Raw genomic sequence first — 20,344 nt, 5'->3', positions numbered from 1 at the left:
CACATGTTCCAGCTTGTCAATATCCGTCTTAATATTATCATTTTAAAAATTTATGTGCCCATCATCTGAAGATTTCACAGTGGTTCACAACATAAACAGACAGGTTGAAAGCATGGCTTTCTCAAAATCAAGTCAAGCCAGAGAAATCTCTCTTTTTTCTTTTTTTGGATGGAGTTACAGACTGTTTCTCAGGGGACTGCTGTGGTAATAGTTCATCTTGATTTCACTAAGGTTTTTGACAAAGTCCCCCGTGATATTTATATGGGGAAGCTGGTAAAATGAGGCTGAACAAGGTAACTGTTAGGTGGATTTGACTGACTGAACCCAAAGAGGACTCCTTCATGGTTCCTCATCATCCTGGAGAAAAGTGACCAGAGGGGTGCTGCAGGGTTCTGTCCTGGGCCCGTTGTTGTTCAACGTCTTTATAAATGACTTGGATGAAGTAACTGAGGGGATGCTCATCACATTTGCAGACGACACCAAAAGGGGAGCGGAGGCCAATGTGGCAGAAGGTAGAATCAGATCAAGGGCAGGAATAGTACCACTTTGTTCTGCCTTAGAATCATAGAATCATAGAGTTGGAAGAGACCACAAGGACCATCGAGTCCAACCCCCTGCCAAGCAGGAAACACTATCAGAGCACTCCTGACATATGGTTGTCAAGCCTCTGCTTAAAGACCTCCAAAGTAGGAGACTCCACCATACTCCTTGGCAGCAAATTCCACTGTCGAACAGCTCTTACTGTCAGGAAGTTCTTCCTAATGTTTAGGTGGAATCTTCTTTCTTGTAGTTTGGATCCATTGCTCCGTGTCCGCTTCTCTGGAGCAGCAGAAAACAACCTTTCTCCCTCCTCTATGTGACATCCTTTTATATATTTGAACATGGCTATCATATCACCCCTTAACCTCCTCTTCTCCAGGCTAAACATGCCCAGCTCCCTTAGCCGTTCCTCATAAGGCATCGTTTCCAGGCCTTTGACCATTTTGGTTGCCCTCTGGACACGTTCCAGTTTGTCAGTGTCCTTCTTGAATTGTGGTGCCCAGAACTGGACACAGTACTCCAGGTGAGGTCTGACCAGAGCAGAATACAGTGGCACTATTACTTCCCTTGATCTAGATGCTATACTCCTATTGATGCAGCCCAGAATTGCATTGGCTTTTTTAGCTGCCGCGTCACACTGTTGGCTCATGTCAAGTTTGTGGTCAACCAAGACTCCTAGATCCTTTTCAAATGTACTGCTCTCAAGCCAGGTGTCACCCATCTTGTATTTGTGCCGCTCATTTTTTTTGCCCAAGTGCAATACTTTACATTTCTCCCTGTTAAAATTCATCTTGTTTGTTTTGGCCCAGTTCTCTAATCTGTCAAGGTCGTTTTGAAGTGTGATCCTGTCCTCTGGGGTGTTAGCCACCCCTCCCAGTTTGGTGTCATCTGCAAATTTGATCAGGATGCCCTTGAGTCCATCATCCAAGTCGTTGATAAAGATGTTGAATAAGACCGGGCCCAAGACAGAACCCTGTGGCACCCCACTAGTCACTCTTCTCCAGGATGAAGAGGAACCATTGATGAGCACCCTTTGGGTTCGGTCAGTCAGCCAGTTACAAATCCACTGAGTGGTAGCATAGTCAAGACCGCATTTTACCAGCTTCTTTACAAGAATATCATGGGGCACCTTGTCAAATGCCTTGCTGAAATCAAGGTAGGCTACATCCACTGCGTTCCCTTCATCTACCAGGCTTGTAATTCTGTCAAAAAACGAGATCAGGTTAGTCTGACATGACTTATTTTTCAGAAATCCATGCTGACTATTGGTGATCACAGCATTCCTTTCTAGGTGCTCACAGAATGTTTGCTTAATGATCTGTTCCAGAATCTTCCCTGGTATTGATGTCAGACTGACTGGGCGGTAATTATTTGGGTCCTCTCTTTCCCCCTTTTTGAAAATAGGGACAACATTTGCCCTCCTCCAGTCTGCCGGGACTTTGCCTGTTCTCCAGGAATTCTCAAAGATGACTGCCAGTGGTTCTGAGATCACATCTGCCAGTGCTTTTAGTACTCTTGGATGCAGTTCATCTGGCCCTGGAGACTTGAATACATCTAAACTAGCCAAGTATTCTTGTACTATCTCCTTAGTTATTCTGGGCTGTGTTTCCTTTGCTGAATCATTTGCTCCAAATTCTTCAGGTCGGGCATTGTTTTCTTTATCGGAGAAGACTGAGGCAAAGAAGGCATTGAGTTCAGCCCTTTCTGTGTCCCCTGTTTGCATTTCACCATCTTCTCCTCTGAGTGACCCCACTGTTTCTTTGTTCTTTCTTTTGCGACGGACATACCCATAAAAGCCTTTTTTGTTGCTTTTAACCTCTCTAGCAAGCCTGAGTTCGTTCTATGCTTTAGCTTTTCTGACTTTGTGTCTACACGTGCTGGCTATTTGTTTGAATTCCTCCTTGGTGGTTTCCCCTCTTTTCCATTTTTTGTACACATCCTTTTTTAATCTTAATTCAGTTAAAAGTTCTTTAGATAGCCACCCTGGCTTCTTTAGGCACCTTCCATGTTTCCGTCTCATTGGTATTGCCTGACGTTGTGCTTTTACTACCCCCCTCTTAACAAACTCCCAGTCATCATGAACTCCCTTTCCTTTTAGTATTACTGTCCATGGGATCTCACCCAGTACTTCCCTAAGTCTTAAGCAGTCGGCTTTCTTAAAGTCAAGAAATTGAATCCTAGTATGCTTGGCTGCTCCTTTCCGCTATATAGTAAACTTCAGAAGAGCATGACCACTCGCGCCTAATGATCCTTCCACTTCTACCCCACTAACCAGGTCATCAACATTGGTTAGGACCAGATCTAAAATGGCTGTTCCTCTTGTTGCTTCTCCCACTTTCTGGACAATGAAGTTGTCTGCAAGGCCAGTGAGGAATCTGTTTGACCTTATGCTCTTGGCTGAGTTTGACGTCCAACAAATATCCGGGTAATTGAAGTCCCCCATTACTACTATCTCCCTTCCTTTTGCATGCTTGGCCATCTGTTCCAGGAAGGCATCATCCATGTCCTCCGTTTGGCTTGGGGATCTATAGTAAACTCCCACAATGAGGTCTCTGTTATTCTTCTCTCCCTTAATTTTGACCCAAATGCTCTCACTTTGGCTTTGAGGTTCTAAATCTTGGATCTCTTCACAGGTATACACATCCCTGACATATAACACCACTCCTCCTCCTTTCTTGTCTGGTCTATTTCTCTGAAATAGATTGTATCCCCCCATGATTACATTCCAATCGTGGGACTTATCCCACCAGGTTTCAGTGATGCCTATTGTGATGGGACAATGAGCTGCTTGTGCGTTAAATCCAAGTCCCTCAGAGTTTGGTCAAACTTGCAAACCTCTGTCTGTAACGGAGCCCCTTAAACATGGCTCCGTCAGTCGCTAGCAGATTCCGACAGTGGCTGCTTTCGGAATCGTTTCCAACATAAAAGCTCCTTAACGGAAACACGTCTTCTGGACTCCCTGCGTGACAGTTTCCGGCGAGGAGTGGGTGTCCCTACAGGAGGTCCTGAAACCTCCCCACTGTTCTTGCTGGAGGTGTCTCTGAGCCATCCCTCCAGCTCCCTTTCTCTCAGCTCACCTCCTCTCCCCCTACTGGTTCCCTCTTCAGCTGCTGAGTCTCTCCCAACCTGTGTGAGCCCTTTCACCTCCCTTCCTTCCGATGGCAGTTCCCTGACATCCACCTCCCCTCCAGGGCCCCCTTCACCCCCTCCCGCCCCCTCCTCTATGGGTGGTGAGGAGGCAAAACCCCGGAAGGAACTTCCTTCATCTTCCGATGTCTCGAACACTTCTCTCCACCTGTTGCGGTTCCTGGTCTCGAAGTACTCCTCCTCCTCAGAGTCCATCTCCCCTTCCCCTTCCGAGTCCGGGAATCCTTCCAACTCCTCCTCCTCATCGGTGGTCCCAAAGTATTCCCTCCGGAACCTCTCCACAGGCTGAGGTTTCCTTGGGAACCTTTGATGGAACGTTTCTATCAATACCTCGTCATTGATATCTTCTGCCCTTACCCAAGTGTTTTCTGACTCCGGTTCTCCTTCCCACGCTACCAAATACTCCACCTGATCCCCCTTCCACCTGGCGTCGAGGATTTCTGCCACATGGCTGCTGCATTCCCTTTCTTCTATGACCGGTCCCCGAGTGGACATCCCTTCTCGTCCCCCCTCATACGGTGACAGTAACGACCTGTGAAATACTGGGTGCAGTTTCATGTGGTTGGGTAACCGGAGCCTGAAAGCCACGGGGTTGACTTGTTGAATGACCTCAAAGGGACCCAATCTCCTGGGTCTTAATTTCTTACAACATCCTTTGAACGGCAACCCTTGGGTTGACAGCCACACCCGATCTCCCACCCTTACGGTTTCACCTTCCCTTCGGTTCTTGTCTGCCTGCCTCTTATATTCTTCCTTCGCCCTTTCTAAGTTGAGTTGGAGCTGACAATGGATTGCTTCCATTTCTTCTACAAAATGCTCGGCTGCCGGAACGCTCCATCTCTTCCCTCCTCCCCCTGGGAATGCCCTGGGATGACACCCATAATTAGCCAAGAAGGGGCTCATCCCTGTGGACACATTCTCTGCATTGTTGTAGGCAAATTCCGCCAACGCCAACTTCTCTACCCAATCATTCTCTCTGTCATTGACATAACACCTCAGGTATTGCTGGAGGATACCGTTTGCTCTTTCCGCCTGCCCGTTGGTTTCAGGGTGCCGGGCCGTCGAAAAGTTGACCTCCACCTGCAGTAAGCTCATGAGCTTCCTCCAGAACCTGGAAGTAAATTGTTTTCCTCTGTCTGAGACCACCATCAATGGCACCCCGTGCAACCTAAAAATGTGTTCTACAAATAACTTCGCTGTCTCTTCCGCCGTGACTGCATGCGAGCAGGCTACAAAGTGGCACATCTTTGTTAGTAGGTCTACCACCACCATGATGGCTGTTTTCCCCTTGGACTTTGGCAGATCAATCATAAAATCTATCGACACTGCCTCCCAAGGCCGTTCTGGGGTTGGTAAGGGTTCTAATAGCCCCGCTGGCGCCCTCCTCTCCCCCTTGGCTCGCTGGCATTGCTCACACCCTCTTACATACTCCCGTACATCTTCCCTCACCTTAGGCCACCAAAATTCCCTGGTGACCAACCACATGGTTTTGTGTTGTCCAAAATGCCCCGCCGTGGGGCTGTCGTGCAACTGCTTGAGTACCCTCCCCCTTAAGTCTCCTTCGGGGATGTACAGTGCCCCCTTTGTAATACAAAGCTCCATTTCTTTCCTCGAACCCCCCTGGTTCCTCTCCCTCACCCCTAAGACCTCTGAGCTTATTCTGGGCGTATTCATCATTCTCTGTTTCCTCTACCAGTTCTCTTTGCCCCACCAATGCCGCCCCACACACCCAGCGGTCCTCTGGGATGACATGTCTCTCTTCAGGTGCCCCCTCCCCTTCCAAATATTCAGGTTTGCGTGAGAGAGCGCCCGCCCTAACATTTTCTGGACCTGGCACATAACAAATTTCAAAGTGGAATTTGGAGAACTCCTGGGCCCATCTCACTTGCCGTTGGTTGAGCACTCGTGCCATTCTCCAATACTCTAAGTTCTTGTGGTCCGTGCACACTTGCACCTTATGTTGTGCCCCAATTAATAAATGCCTCCATCTCCTGAATGCTTCATGAATGGCTAGTAGTTCGCGGTCATACACCGTGTAGTTCCTCTCAGATTTGTTCAGCTTTCGTGAAAAAAAGGCACACGGTCTCCACTCTGACTTCTCCTTCCCAGGCTGCAGAAGCACCGCCCCCACAGCCCGGTCTGATGCGTCCGTTTCCACTCGCATTGGTTTTTGTAAATCCACATGCAGGAGCTGTTCTTCCGAAGCGAATGCCCTTTTCAGCTCCTCAAAAGCTCGCTCCCCCTCCGCCGTCCAAACGAATTTCCTCTTACTGCTGAGACAGTCCGTGATGGGAGCCGTCAAGTGGGCAAAATTTCGGATGAACTTCCGATAGAAGTTTCCAAATCCAAGGAATCTTTGCACATCCTTCCTTGTTTTCAGTGTTTTCCATTCCAGTACCGCTTGGACCTTGCCAGGATCCATGGCCAATCCCTTGTCCGACAAGCGGTACCCCAGGAATTCCACCTCCTTGGCATGAAACTGACACTTCTCTAGCTTCACCCGCAGCTGATTGGATTGCAGTCTGCCCAACACTTCCCTGACGTCTTTTACATGCTGCTCCTCATTCTCTGAATATACTAACACGTCATCTAAGAAGGCCACACAATTCTTGTAAAGCAAAGACCCCAGTACGTGGTTCATAAACGATTGAAAGCACGCGGAGCCTGCTTGTAGGCCGAAGGGCATAACTAAATATTCAAATGCCCCCAAAGGGGTGAACATGGTGGTTTTCCATTCATCCCCCTTCCTTATTCGTATCAGGTTGTACGCCCCCCTCAGGTCCAGTTTGGTAAAAATCTTTCCCTGCCTGACCCTTGTCAAAATGTCATCAATTCTAGGCATCAGGAAAGTCACTGGTTCTGACACGGCATTTAAGGCCCTGAAATCCACTACAAGTCTCGGTTTGTCCGTGTTTTTTTTGTCCACAAAAAACACTGGGCTGCCCCCCACCGCCCTGGACTCTCTGATGAACCCTCTCTTCAGGTTCTTGTCAATGAACTCCCTTAGCTCCTGCATCTCTCTGTCTGACATGGCGTAGCTTTCCTACAGGGAGCTGTGCTCCAGGGAGTAAATTGATTTGACAGTCAAAGGGTCTATGTGGGGGTAGTTTGTCTGCCTCCCTCTCGCAGAAGACGTTGCTCAGGTCGGCGTATTGCTGGGGAACCTTCCCCTTCTCCGTTACTTCCGTCCCTGCTAGAGTGGCTCTGGCCCCTCCTTGAGCCTCCCGCTCTTTGCAGTGTTCCAGACAATGTGCTGACCCAAAGGAGGCCACTCTCTGATGCCAGCCCACTAGCGGATCATGTAACGCTAGCCAGCTCATCCCTAGAATAATGGGAGCTCCTCCCAAGGTAGCCACATTAAACGCTATTAGCTCAGTGTGTCTTGCTACCCTCATTAGCATTGGGACGGTCTGCTGGCTGACTTCTCCTCCCAGCAGCTCCCTTCCATCGATCGTGGTCACCTGCAAAGGGTTACTTAAAGGGATAGTCTGTATCTGGTGCTCAGCAGCAAACTCCTTACTCATGAAATTGCAGGAGCTGCCTGAGTCCAATAGCGCCTTTATCTTTAGTAGGTGTCCGTTAGGCAGCTCTAGTAACACCTCTGGCAAAATGACCTGGCTGTTGGCAGAGATAACATTTCTTGGCGCCCTTCCCCTCCTTCTTCCGCTCTTCACTGGGCTTTGAAACTGCGTGCGCTGTCCCAATTTCCATCGGCACTCCCGGCGGGAACGGTGGCTCTGGAATCTCTGGAATGCGAAGCTCCCTCCACCGTTCCCCCTTCCCTTCCTGCCTCTCCAAGGCTCTCGCCTCTTGGCGCGCTCCTATGGTCAGTGCTGATTTGGTCAGCTGGTCCATAGACTCCGCCCTGGGCGCCCGGGAAAGTTCATCCTTTACCGCCGAAGAAAGCCCTTCTTCAAAGAGCATTTGAATGGGTGCCGCCGATAGATCCCACCCCAATTTATGGATCAACATGGTAAACTCAGTCCAGTACTCACGAACAGATCGGCTCCCCTGTTTGCACGCCATTAACTGTCTGCGTACCACTCCCTGCTCAATATCGCTGGCAAACATAAGATCTATGGCACGAAAAAACTTCCTCGTGTCCTTCAGGATGTCATTATTCGTTGCCATCAGGGGCCTCACCCAGTCTTTCCCCCCCCTCTTCGAGATGCCCAATCACAAAAGCCACTCGCGATTCCTCGTCGTGAAAGTCATCAAACTGCAGATTAAGGGCATATTGCATCTCTGTCCGAAAGGCATGATAGTCCTTGGGCTCCCCCCCAAACTTCTGCACCAATCCTGGCAACTTTCTGGCGAGCGGGGTGGCTTTCCCCTTTTTGTCTGCATCCTGAGCCCTCCTCTCCTCTAGCCTCGCCGTCTGCAGCGCTAGCTGGACTTCCAACACCCTGTACCTTTCTTCCAGGCTTGGACCCGCTCCAGCTCCTGCTTCTCCGGTTCCGGCTGGGTTGCTCATGATGCCTTCTCCTGCACAAGCTGCTCACGGAGACTGTCGGAATGCTGTGATGGGACAATGAGCTGCTTGTGCGTAAAATCCAAGTCCCTCAGAGTTTGGTCAAACTTGCAAACCTCTGTCTGTAACGGAGCCCCTTAAACATGGCTCTGTCAGTCGCTAGCAGATTCCGACAGTGGCTGCTTTCGGAATCGTTTCCAACATAAAAGCTCCTTAACGGAAACACGTCTTCTGGACTCCCTGCATGACAGTTTCCGGCGAGGAGTGGGTGTCCCTACAGGAGGTCCTGAAACCTCCCCACTGTTCTCGCTGGACGTGTCCCTGAGCCATCCCCCCAGCTCCCTTTCTCTCAGCTCACCTCCTCTCCCCCTACTGGTTCCCTCTTCAGCTGCTGAGTCTCTCCCAACCTGTGTGAGCCCTTCCACCTCCCTTCCTTCCGATGGCAGTTCCCTGACACCTATTATGTCATATTTAGTTTGCTGTACCAAGAGCTCAAGCTCATCTTGTTTATTGGTCAGACCCCAGCTAGAATAAATACTGTGTTCAATTCTGGGCACCACAGTTTCAGTATCTTAAATTTTTTTTGCCTGGGGAAATTAAAAGGTGGGAGAGCACAATCCACATTCTTTTTATAACATGTGGCCAATTTTTATTGAATATATAAATTGTTAAGACTGTTGCCGGAATCCACCCAGCACTCATGGGAAAATGTGGTGTGATCTTTTAGAGTAATCAAATGAAATTTGTAACACATGGCAGGATGAAAGTCTGCAATTCCATCAGGACAAGTTATTTGTTGTTTACTGTTGTAACCATTGCTTTCTGAAAAGTTATCTTCTGTACCAAGAGAAATAAAAACAATGTTTTTAAAAATGGTGGGGAAATCATGTGTACTCTTCCATTAATCTGCTTGCAGATGTTGAGTGTTATTTGGAGTCTCTAACTCCCAGTTATTTCACATTATCAATGTGTTTCTGTGTGTTCAGCGCATATGATTGCAGGTGAGACTGAATAAAAGAATTAAATTCCCTTTGACTGCTTCTGTATTGTTTCAGATGCAGCTTCACTTACAGATAAGAACAAATCATACTTCTTACTGATGAATCATACCATTGTCAGCTCATTAATCTCCAACCCAACAAACGCTGCGCTTAGCATGAGCAGCTGCTTTCTTCCCATTTCTTAGGTGGAAAGAACTGATAATGAAAAGGAAGACGGGAGATAGACCCTTTCCCTCAACCTTTGGGGATCTGGGGGGGGGCTTCATTTCACCCCTTAGTCCTGCTCCTGAAAGCTTGACAGACTTAAAAATCAACCTTTTTATTTTTTAAAGAAATGGTATTGCAGTGCTAAAAAGTCTCAAGAAAGCAATTCCTGTAGTAGCTGGCATCTTAGCGAGCCCAATGCCACTCTGCCAACTGTCTCACTCCCAGCTAACTAATCTGGAAAGCTGTCTTGTCATCTCTGTCTGTAAATACTTCCGTGTCCCTTGAATTCAGAATTAAGCATTTCTGGAAGAGGAAATGATATGCTTTGGTTTAAAAAGCACGAATACTGGGCCACTGACTGTGCAACTTGCCAGCCCTGCCCTGTAGGAAGCTCCAACTTTAAAGATTGATCTTTTGGTGTGGCAGCAAGTGTACTTTGGAACTCCCTGCCACTTGACACCAGGCAGGAGGCTTCACGGTCCACTTTGCAGCATTCAACTTTGTTACCATTGCTGAGTTTGTGATAGCTAAATATTGAGGAGAAAGAAGCCAATCTCCTATGTATATCTGAATAAATTGAGAAAGTCTGGTTTTCAGTAACTATGATTAAGCTAAGTTAAAATGCTAATATTCACCTCAACTTTCTAAGCACCTGCACAGGCATGTTTTTAGCAGGTTCCCCCAAAAGGTGGGAGGGAGGCGCCTGCTTGATCTCAAGAGGCAGGGAGTTCCAAAGGGTCTGTGCTGCCATACTAAACAACTGAGGTCTTGCGTGGCACCTTTAGTTGAAGCACTCGAGTGTCTGCCTGTGGGGTAAGGAGGGGATCTCATGGGTAAACTCTTCCCTATGATAATGGAAAGGCCTTGATCTGGGCCTGGTAGCCAATGGGCAACCAGTGATGCCCTCTGAGCCAAAGGGTCATCTGCCGAGAAGGCCTCGCTTTGACAGCAATCGTGCTGCAGCATTCTGCACCGGCTGAAGCTTCTGGACCAAGCGCAAGGGATGCCCCACATGGAGGGGACTGTGGTCATCCAGCCTTGAAGAAGCGAAGGCGTGAGGCCAGGCTCTCCCGGTCCTGGAATGTCGAACCATCTGCAGTTGCTCAAAGGCACTTCCAGCCACTGAGTCTGCCTGAGTCTCGGCTGGATCCGGAAGCAGCTCAAAGTCCCACGAGGTTCATCATCATCATTTTTAATTTGTATACCGTCTTTCTACCTTAAAATACTCAAGGCGGTTTACAAGCTGATGAAACAAAAAATGTACATCTTATAACAATCTAATGCAATACAAAAATGAGATAATAAAACGTTAAAATAAGCAACCTTCATCAAAAAGTAACATTCAACAATTATTAGTATGGTATAAAATAATAATATAAATATATAAAAGTTTAAACAGAAGTCCACTCAATAGTTACAATAAATAATTTCTAAACTGTAATCAGTAAAACAATGGCAAGCCACAGTACATAAAATAAAACAATACAAATGGAGAAGCAGAGACTAGAGGGTGGTTCATATGGAGAGAATCACTGGCTTACCTTATTTACTCATTATTAGGTTGGCCAAGTCCATAGGACCTTCAGGAAATCCAAATTTCAGATTGCACTGCAGAGAGGGAGTTCTGTGTGTCTTTATTTGTTGCAAATAATAATAACAAGAAGGAGAAGAAGAAGAAGATTTTTATTTATACTCCGCCCCCCCGCTCCGCCCCCGGCCAAGAACGGGCTCAGGGTGGCTAACACCAAATATAAAATGTTGTGACGTGGGGTTTGTGATTTCCGCTCTCTTGACATAATATGCTGGAGACAGTTCTCTAGTAACACTTCTTTATTAAAGCAACAAGACTAAAGACTGGGGAGAGGAAAGCTACATTTATAGGGACAGGGAACTAGCAAGAAAGGATACATTTTGGAGGGAACAATATCAGGCAATCACAGTCCTGCCTTTTGGAGGAAACCAATAAGACAGAGGATCCAAATACAGCAGCTTAAATGAACCAATAGTAGCTGTACCCTCTGGAACCAAAAGGCAGTTACTTTACCTTGTTAAGCGGTGATATGATAGCCATGTTCAAATATATAAAAGGATGTCACATAGGGGAGGGAGAAAGGTTGTTTTCTGCTGCTCCAGAGAAGCGGACACGGAGCAATGGATCCAAACTACAAGAAAGAAGATTCCACCTAAACATTAGGAAGAACTTCCTGACAGTAAGAGCTGTTCGACAGTGGAATTTGCTGCCAAGGAGTGTGGTGGAGTCTCCTATTTTGGAGGTCTTTAAGCAGAGGCTTGACAACCATATGTCAGGAGTGCTCTGATGGCGTTTCCTGCTTGGCAGGGGCTTGGACTCGATGGCCCTTGTGGTCTCTTCCAACTCTATGATTCTATGAAATGCAAATACAGACAATAATAATACAGATATAAAATCCTTTGACTCAATACACAACATAAAATACATTAAAAAAAAACAAAAAAGCAATTGATTAAAATATAGCTTAAAATATAGCACCTTAAACCTGGCCCTGTACTCCACCAGGAGCCAGTGCAGCTGGTAAAAGATAAAATCCCACCAGACATCATGGGACTTGTACAGGGTCATCTGAGCCTTTGGCAGCAAGTAATTTATAAGTTATTTTTTCAGCTAATGCTGAAATCCACATATTTCTATACCAAAGTGAAATCTGGACATCATGTAAGGTTTTAAGTGTTGAGTAGAGGTTTGGGTCTTGGACTCTATGACCTGGGGGACCAGGGTTCGAATCCCCACCCAGCCATGAAGCTCCCTGGGGTGACCTTGGGGAAAAAAGGTGGAATATAAATGGAATAACTGAAATAAATAAGATTTTCTATTTTGGAGCAACGGAGGTTCTGGCAGCCGCTAGCCACCTGGTCAAGAGTTCATGAGAGTTGACGAAATGGCAAAGTGGCAAACCTAGAGCCCTCTCTGTGGGCACGCGGACGGTAATCCCAGCAGGGCCTTAGCCTCCTTGCCCGAGCGAGGGGCTCGCCAGTCTGTGTTTCCTACTCGGGAGTAAGCTGCCTTGAGTTCAGCAGGGCTTGACTCCCAGGCCAGTAAGCATAAAGACGGCAACATTAGAAGGGGCTGCTGGGTTGACATGTTCGATGGGCTTTCCCATGGAAGCCAACTGAAATATACTCAGAGTCGCAAAGTGATTTCATGCTCTTTATTCAGCTCATAGTGATGAGGAGGAATGAATGAAAGTCCCCTCAAAGTATCTGCTTTATATACATTATTTACACAATGGGCTGCACATGATTAGTTAATTCTGGAATTCTACTGTAAGCCAATCAGGTTTTGGATTCACTTATATCTGGAGCATGATTGGGTGGTTCCTGCCAACCAATCATACTGCTGCATTGTTCTTGGACCAATCAGACTGCTGCATTCTGAATCCTATTGTTCTAGGACCAATCAGACTGCTGCATTCTGAATCCTATTGTTCTAGGACCAATCAGACTGCTGCAGTTTGGATCCTATTCAACTCAGTACATAACACCCCTCCCCTCTAAGTTCCAGTCGTGCCCGGGAGGTTGCATTCATAGTCCTTGAGGTACGCCGGCGGCCTATGTGTGCGTTGCGGCCTGTGGTGTTCCCTGGTCCGGGGTTCAGGTTCTGGCTCGTGTTCCAAGGATGCTGGCTGTGATGGGCCTGTTTGGTCTGGCGCAACCGGCTTGCTCAGTCGTGGTTCTGGTTCCGGTGTCCTTTCGGCCTCACGGGTCCTCTCTGTATTTACTGATTCTGCCTCTCCTGCTGTCCCCTCCTGCTCTATGGGCCTCACTGCCCCTCTGTTCCCTTGGGACTCCTCTGACCTGTCCTCCTCCTGGTTTTCTCCTGGGAATCGTCGCCGTATCTGGTCACAGTGGCGGCGCCAGCATTGCCCCCCATCCATTAGCACCTCGTACGACACAGGGCCAGTGACCCTGGTGACTGTGGCGGGTACCCATGCTGGGCCTGCCCCAAAATTCTTTGCGTACACTGGGTCCTGGGCCTCGAAGGTCCGGGAGTTCCTGCCTTCCCCCACCACTACCTCATCCTGAGCTCTATCGGGGTGAAGGCGGTCCAATCTGATTGCAAGGCGCCGACCCATTAGTAGTTCAGCAGGGCTCCGGCCAGTCGTTGAGCTGGGGGTGCTGTGCTGTGCTAGGAGGAATGTGGCAAGGCGGTACTCCCAATCCCCTTGCGTCATGCGGCGAAGGGTGTCCTTGGTGGTCCGCACCATGCGTTCTGCTTGGCCATTGGTGGCAGGGTGGAATGGCGCCGAACGGATGTGGCGGATGGCGTTCTGTGCTGTGAAGGTTTGGAATTCTCCTGACGTAAATGCAGTCCCGTTGTCTGAGACGAGAGTGTCAGGGAGCCCGTGGGTTGCAAACAGCCTGCGTAGTACCCGGATGGCTGTGGACGTGGAAGTGGACGGTACCAGTGCAACTTCCAGCCATTTGGTGTAGGAGTCCACCACTATGAAGAATGTTTTCCCCTGAAAGGGGCCAGCAAAATCCACATGCAGGCGTGACCATGGTGCTCGGACGGACTCCCAGGACTGGACTGGGGCCCTTGGGGGATCTGGGCGGGATTCTTGGCAGGCCTGGCAGTGTTTGACCCAGGCCTCTATCTCTCCATCAATCCCCGGCCACCACACATAACTCCTGGCAAGGGCCTTCATTCATACTACCCCTGGGTGTGTCTCGTGTAGGGCTGTGAGGACCCTTTTGCGGAGGGGCTGGGGAACAACGACCCTGCTTCCCCATAACAGGCACCCCTTGTGAGCCGTCAGTTCATGTTTGCGGGTTGTGTAGCCAGCGAATTCTGGCCCAGGGCTGCTGCTGGGCCATCCCCTCCACACCCAGTCCAGGACCCGGGAGATGACCCTATCTTTCTTGGAATGGTGTGCAACTTCTTGTGCCTGAATGGGGCGGTCGGGAAGCAGCTCCAGGCTCATAACCTCTTGTGCAGGTGCTGGGTCGGGGCCTGTTTCCGGTAGTGGTAGCCTGCTGAGGGCGTCCGCATGGCCCATCGCTTTCCCCGGGCGGTGAATCAGTGCATACTGGTAGCTGGCAAGGAAAATTGACCACCTGAGGACGCGAGGAGACAGCACTTGGGGGGTCTGCTTTTCGGGGGCAAACAAGCCAAGCAACGGCTTGTGGTCAGTCACCACGGTGAAGGTCTGCCCGTACAAGAAATCATGGAATTTTTTTACTCCCTTCACGATTCCCAGACCCTCCTTGTCTATTTGCGAGTAGTTCCGCTCGGTTGCGTTGAGTGTCTGGGAAAAGTATGCCACCGGTACCTCTCTTTCATCCGGGAGTTGGTGTCCCAGGACAGCGCCAATGCCATAGGGCGAGGCATCACATGCTAGCACCACCGGCAGCCTCTCGTCGAAGTGTGCCAAGACCGAGTTTGAGACAAGCAAGTTCTTGACTGCCTGGAATGCAGCCTCCTGGCGCTGGCCCCACACCCAAGGGGCCCGCTTGTCCAGGAGTCTGTGTAGGGGCTCTGCTACCGCTGCCTTGTGGGGAAGGAAGGAATGGTAAAAGTTCAATAGTCCCAAGAAGGCCTGAAGTTCAGTCTTGCTCTTGGGTACTGGGGCATCACAGATGGCCCATACCTTGTCCCCAGTCGGGTGGACCCCTTCTGCGTCCACCATAAATCCCAGAAAGTCCACCTGAGGCACTCCTAGTAGACATTTTTCCCGCTTCACCTTGAGACCCACCGTCTGGAAACGGTGCAGAACGGTGCGGAGGCGGTCCTCAAACTCCTCTGGTGTGGGCCCGGCAATCAACACATCATCTGAGAAGGGGGTGACACCAGGAATCCCTTTAAGGAGCGAGTCCATTAGATTCTGGAATATGCCTGGTGCCACATTGACACCGAATTGCAGCCGCTTTACCCTGAACGCTCCTCTGTGCGTCACAATCGTCTGTGCCTCTGCTGTGGCCTCATCTACTGGCAGCTGTTGATATGCTTGGGCCAAGTCCAGCTTGCCAAAAATTTTCGACCCAGCCAGGGTGGCAAGGACATGGCTGACCACTGGCACTGGGTATGCATGGGCCGTGAGGGCCTTGTTTATGGTACATTTGTAGTCTGCGCAGATGCGGACCGAACCATTAGGCTTGACGGGTGTGACGATTGGGGTTTCCCAGGGGGCATTAGGCACCGGCTCCAGCACTCCTTGCTCCACGAGCCGGTCCAATTCCTCGTCTATACGGGGTTTCAGGGCGAACGAGACCCGGCAGGCCTTGAGCCTGACCGGTCGTACTGCGGGGACAAGCTGTAGAGCAATGGGGGGGCCCGTATACTGTCCCAATTTCCCATCGAAAAACCCTGGAAATTCCTTGCAGATGGCGTCCACGTCCACTTGTAAGGTAGTGTGGTTCACCCCGGTGACGGCTAGCCCCAGTGGTCCAAACCATGCCAATCCCAGTAAGCTGATGTAGGGGCCCTTGACCACGAGCAAGTCCAGTTGCCGCGTCCGCCCTCGGTATTGCACCCTGAAGGTCCCCACCCCCATTGTGGGGACCTCACGTTTCTGGAAGTCCCGGAGGGTGAATGGGGCCGGCCTGAGTTTGGGACCCCCAGTAGGACACAGTTTCCTTAAGGTCCTTGCCGAGATTATGGATAGAGTTGAACCCGTGTCAAGCTCCATGCGGCATGGGGCCCCCTCTATCTGTACCTCTACATAAATTTTCTCTACGTTGGGGTGGGGTAACTGGTATACCTGGAAGTCCGTGAGCTCCGTAGAGTTGCCTTGGTGCGTTGGGCCCCGGGACCTGGAGCTCTTGGATTGGTCATCTGATGCCTGGCGTCGGGTGGGCCGAGCTCGACACACCCGGGCGATGTGTCCCAATTTTCTGCACTGCCTGCACTCTGCGTTGCAGAAACGGCAGGTCCTCCTCTCGTGACTTTCCCTGCAGCTTGCGCAGTTCCCTCCTTCTCGTCGAGGCAGCTGTGGTATGTGGGCTGCTTGAGTGCGCTGCTGTACTCGGTGCACCTCCTCCCTGTCAGATCCTGAGTCGTCGGTGAGGTCGTCATGGTGGACCCTCGGTTGGGGTGGCAGGCTTGGCCGTGCCTCTTGCGTCGACCTCTTGGCAGCTTCCGTTGCCAGGGCCTCCTCCAGAGCGACCTGGAACGTTAGGTCCTTCTTAGCATAGAGGCGTTGTTGCAGCTTCTCATCCTTCAGGCCACCGACGAGGCGGTCACGAAGCATGTTCTCCAGCTCTGAGAAGTTGCAGAACCGGGCAGCTTGGCGGAGAGAGGTCACAAACCCAGTTATGGTTTCCCCAGGGGCTTGCCGCTTTGTGTAGAAGGCATTTCGACGAGCCACCACTGAGGGCTGAGGCGAAAAGTGCCCCTTCAGCTGTTCCATTATTGTTTTGTATGGAACAGTAGCGACGTCTTCAGGCGCAAGGAGAGCCCGGGCGATTTCAAATGTCTCCTCTCCGCAGATGCTGAAGATTATCGCCCTCTTCTTGGCGTCTTCTTCATCGGTGACCCCTTTGGTTTCTAGAAGGAAGGTGAAACAGGAGGCATACGCTTCTCAGTCTCCAGATTCTGGGTTGAACGGCAAGAAGCTGCTGTTGGTTGCCATTCTGAGTTCCTTGTGTCCCGGAGCTGAAGCCTGGATACACGGTGCGAGGCAGCGGTGCGGCAGATGGCGGTGCTGCGGTGCTGTGTGTGGCAGTCAGCTCAGCGGGATCCCATCCTTGTCGCCAGTGAAATATACTCAGAGTCGCAAAGTGATTTCATGCTCTTTATTCAGCTCATAGTGGTGAGGAGGAATGAATGAAAGTCCCCTCAAAGTATCTGCTTTATATACATTATTTACACAATGGGCTGCACATGATTGGTTAATTCTGGAATTCTACTGTAAGCCAATCAGGTTGTGGATTCACTTATATCTGGAGCATGATTGGGTGGTTCCTGCCAACCAATCATACTGCTGCATTGTTCTTGGACCAATCAGACTGCTGCATTCTGAATCCTATTGTTCTAGGACCAATCAGACTGCTGCAATTTGGATCCTATTGTTCTAGGACCAATCAGACTGCTGCAGTTTGGATCCTATTCAACTCAGTACATAACACCAACGGAGGAATTCATTCCTTGAAGGCTGTGAGCAAAGGGCAGCCGAAGAAACGGCAAAATATCACCACCACCACCACTATGGCAACGTGCTCAGGGAAGGCGTTTTGGGACTTAAAATGTTAAGCAAGGCAGCCATTGGGTTGATCTAGGCCAGGCCCATATCCGGTACAGACACTCAGACACCCACTGCCCAGAGACACCCAGAGACGGGCTGATAAGGATTACCAAGGAAGGACAGGGAAGGGTCAAGTCCGACTCCTCAGGCCCTGTCTCTCGGCAGAACCTCATGCATCTCTCTGGAACGCAGTCTCCAGGCAAAGCAGTTTTTGTCTCTAGCCATAATCTATTGCATCTATCAGAGTACAGTGGTACCTCGGTTTACATACGCTTCAGGTTACAGACTCTACTAACCCAGAAATATTACCTTGGGTTAAGAACTTTGCTTCAGGATGAGAACAGAAATCATTATTGTCTCATATGAAAAATTGGGAGAGGGTCTCTTAGTCCAGCCCTCCAGTGCACACTAGCGGCCAAAATTGTGGAACCTTCTGGACAAAATGTATTTCCGAGGTCTGATGGCTCATGACACCACTTTGTTTTGGAGTAATACCAAGGCTTTTTCTGTGGGGACGCATACCCCTAAACATTTTGTGAATTTAACAGGAGAAGAAATTCACTGTATTCATTTTCCCAGATTTGAACTGTATTTATTCCCCCCCCCCCGTGATTTTCTTGAGACAAAATGAGAGTACCCTAAACATTCTTTTTTAGAAAAAAAGCACCGAGTTATACCATAAAATCATATATCAACGGAAAGATAATTTAATGAGGAATGTAATGCAATAATTTTTATGAAGGATTACTTATTATAACAGCAGTCATAAAGAAGAAACGTGAAAACACAGGAAAAATGAGATATGCAGGTTAAATTGCCGTGTTGGCACTTTGCGATGTTACGGAAAATCTGGATGCGTGATAAAATCAATGGGTTTGGGGTTGCAGTTTGGGGACTCGGTTTCTAAAGGGTTTGCCATCACTGCGCTAGAAGGAATGGAAAGTAGGGGGGGGGGTCCCCCAAAAAGCATCTCTGGAAGTGGGAAAGAAAGAGAAACGCGGAGGGGAGAGATGGGCACGCTGGGCTTGGCAAGGGTTAAAGGGAAGTGAGCTGCCTTCCTAGAGAGGCCAGGAAGCAAGGGGGGGCAAGTCCTCCAGAGCCAACCCCCCCCCCCCAGTCCTTTCCTGCAAGGAAGGGGGGTGTTGCTTTGTGTCTCTGCTGCAAGGGCTGCCTCGCTGCCCCCTCCTGGGATCTGGTGAGTCTCCTCTCTCTCTGGGATCTGGTGAGTCTCCTCTCTCTTTGGGATCTGGTGAGGGTCCCAGGACTGCAGCAGGAGAGGAGGCGGGGGGGGGGCTGATCTGCTCCTGCGGGGGGACGGGACCCCAAGTCAGGGAGGAGGAGAGGGTCCTGCCAGGGAGGGGCCAGGTCTGCCACGCTCTCCTTCCTGCAGATCAGAGGGTCCCAAACTCATTTCACCCTCCGCCCCCCCCTTTCAGAAAAGATCTCCCTTCTTTAAACAAAGGAGTCCCTGGGACTTTAACTCTGTGTGACGTCGCTCAGCCTCATTGCACAACAGAGGGAACATCTGCAAATGGTTTTCCAAAGCTGGAGGAGGAGGTGGACTAGCCCCCCCCCCCAAAAAAAAGGTGGGAGAGAAAGGCCAGGGATAAAGAGAGGGATCCCAGTCCAGAGTCTGGCTGCTGCATTGGGGACCAGTTTCCCAGTGTCTCCCAGGGCAGCTCCCCACGGAGGCCACGGCAGCAATCCCCTCGCACCCAGAGCAGGGCATCCCAGGACCACATCCTCTCTCTCCCAAAGGGATTGTGGCTGGAAATGGGCGCTGCTACTCACTGAGCCTCCAGGGACCTTGGCATCATTGTCTCTCTGTGTGTTAAGCTATCTAACAGAATAATAATACTAAATTACCCTCCTACTTTTCAAAGCAGATTTCTTTGGCCCTGCCCATACCTGGCCCTCAGAGCAAAGAAAAAGGGACCCCACCCCAGGAGTCTGTCCTGAGAGTGGCAGAGAGTCCAAGTTCAAGAAAGGAGACGGAAGCAGGGGAGTGGGGGAAGCAACTCTTGAGCACCCCCAGGTGAGGACCCCCACTAGAGCCAAGCATCCATTATTCACAAGATACAAATGACTCCCTTGTCAGTCAGGTCTGACTTCATGCATTGACTGGAAGGCAGCAGAAACCAGCCTGATTCTTCTCCCAGAAATCCCTTCAGTTGCCTCCACATTATCCATTGCAATCTTTCTTCTAGGAGAGCTAGAGGCTGCCTCTTCTCCTCCTCTTCTTCTTCCTCCTCCTCCTCCTCTTCCTCCTCCTCCTCCTCCTCCTCCTCCGCTTTCTTCTCCCTTTTAAAAAGGACCTTTCCACCTGGCCTAGGGGGTGAGGCCCAGACTCACCCAGCCCTACTGTGTTAAATATCTCTTCTGTAGTTGACCTCCTTTGCTCCGTTGCTGCTGCTGCTGCACGGTGAGTGTTGGGGAAGGCCGCTCCCCCTCAGGCTAATTCCACCTGGCCTCGGGGGCGGGGCCCGCACTCACCTCTGCCACACCTTTAAGGACACTGGTGCTGCTGCAGCAAATGTTAAAAATGTTTTTATATATTTTAAAGTGTTTTAAAGGTGTTTTTACTTTTTACTTCGTTGTACCACCGTGAACAGTGGTTTCTATTTATGTATTTTTATTAGGTTCCGTTTTATTTTGGTTTGGGGTTGAACATTGAGTGGGGTGGGGATTGGTTTTGTTTTGGTATAATTGGTTTTGTTTTGTTTTGTTTTTCTATTTTGTAAATGGAGGCGAGTATGAGGCTT

The 20,344-nt window shown here is 49.7% G+C and overlaps 1 protein-coding gene and 1 long non-coding RNA gene across 4 annotated transcripts in view; one reads left to right on the top strand and one right to left on the bottom strand.

Moving 5' to 3' along the window:
- Positions 1-9,479: 9,479 nt before the first annotated feature.
- On the bottom strand, positions 9,480-17,764 carry LOC309530680. The gene is made up of 3 exons (XR_014218841.1): positions 17,693-17,764; positions 10,908-10,998; positions 9,480-10,609 (listed from the first exon to the last, which is right to left on the bottom strand). It is a non-coding gene; the product is annotated as an uncharacterized lncRNA (long non-coding RNA).
- A 933-nt stretch (positions 17,765-18,697) lies between these two features.
- The window catches only part of LOC309530363 (uncharacterized protein), a 215,866-nt gene continuing 214,219 nt past the window's right edge, over positions 18,698-20,344 (top strand). For all 3 annotated transcript variants that reach the window (XM_082219273.1, XM_082219272.1, XM_082219271.1), the window contains exon 1: positions 18,698-18,777. The gene's annotated coding sequence lies outside the window, so the exon portion shown is untranslated. The remainder of the gene's footprint in view (positions 18,778-20,344) is intronic.

The sequence above is a fragment of the Podarcis vaucheri genome (genome assembly GCF_965113315.1).
Source record: "Podarcis vaucheri genome assembly, chromosome: 4".
Lineage (NCBI taxonomy): Eukaryota > Metazoa > Chordata > Lepidosauria > Squamata > Lacertidae > Podarcis > Podarcis vaucheri.
The sequence above is the reverse complement of the archived record's forward strand: the minus strand, read 5'-3'. Positions and strand labels throughout refer to the sequence as shown.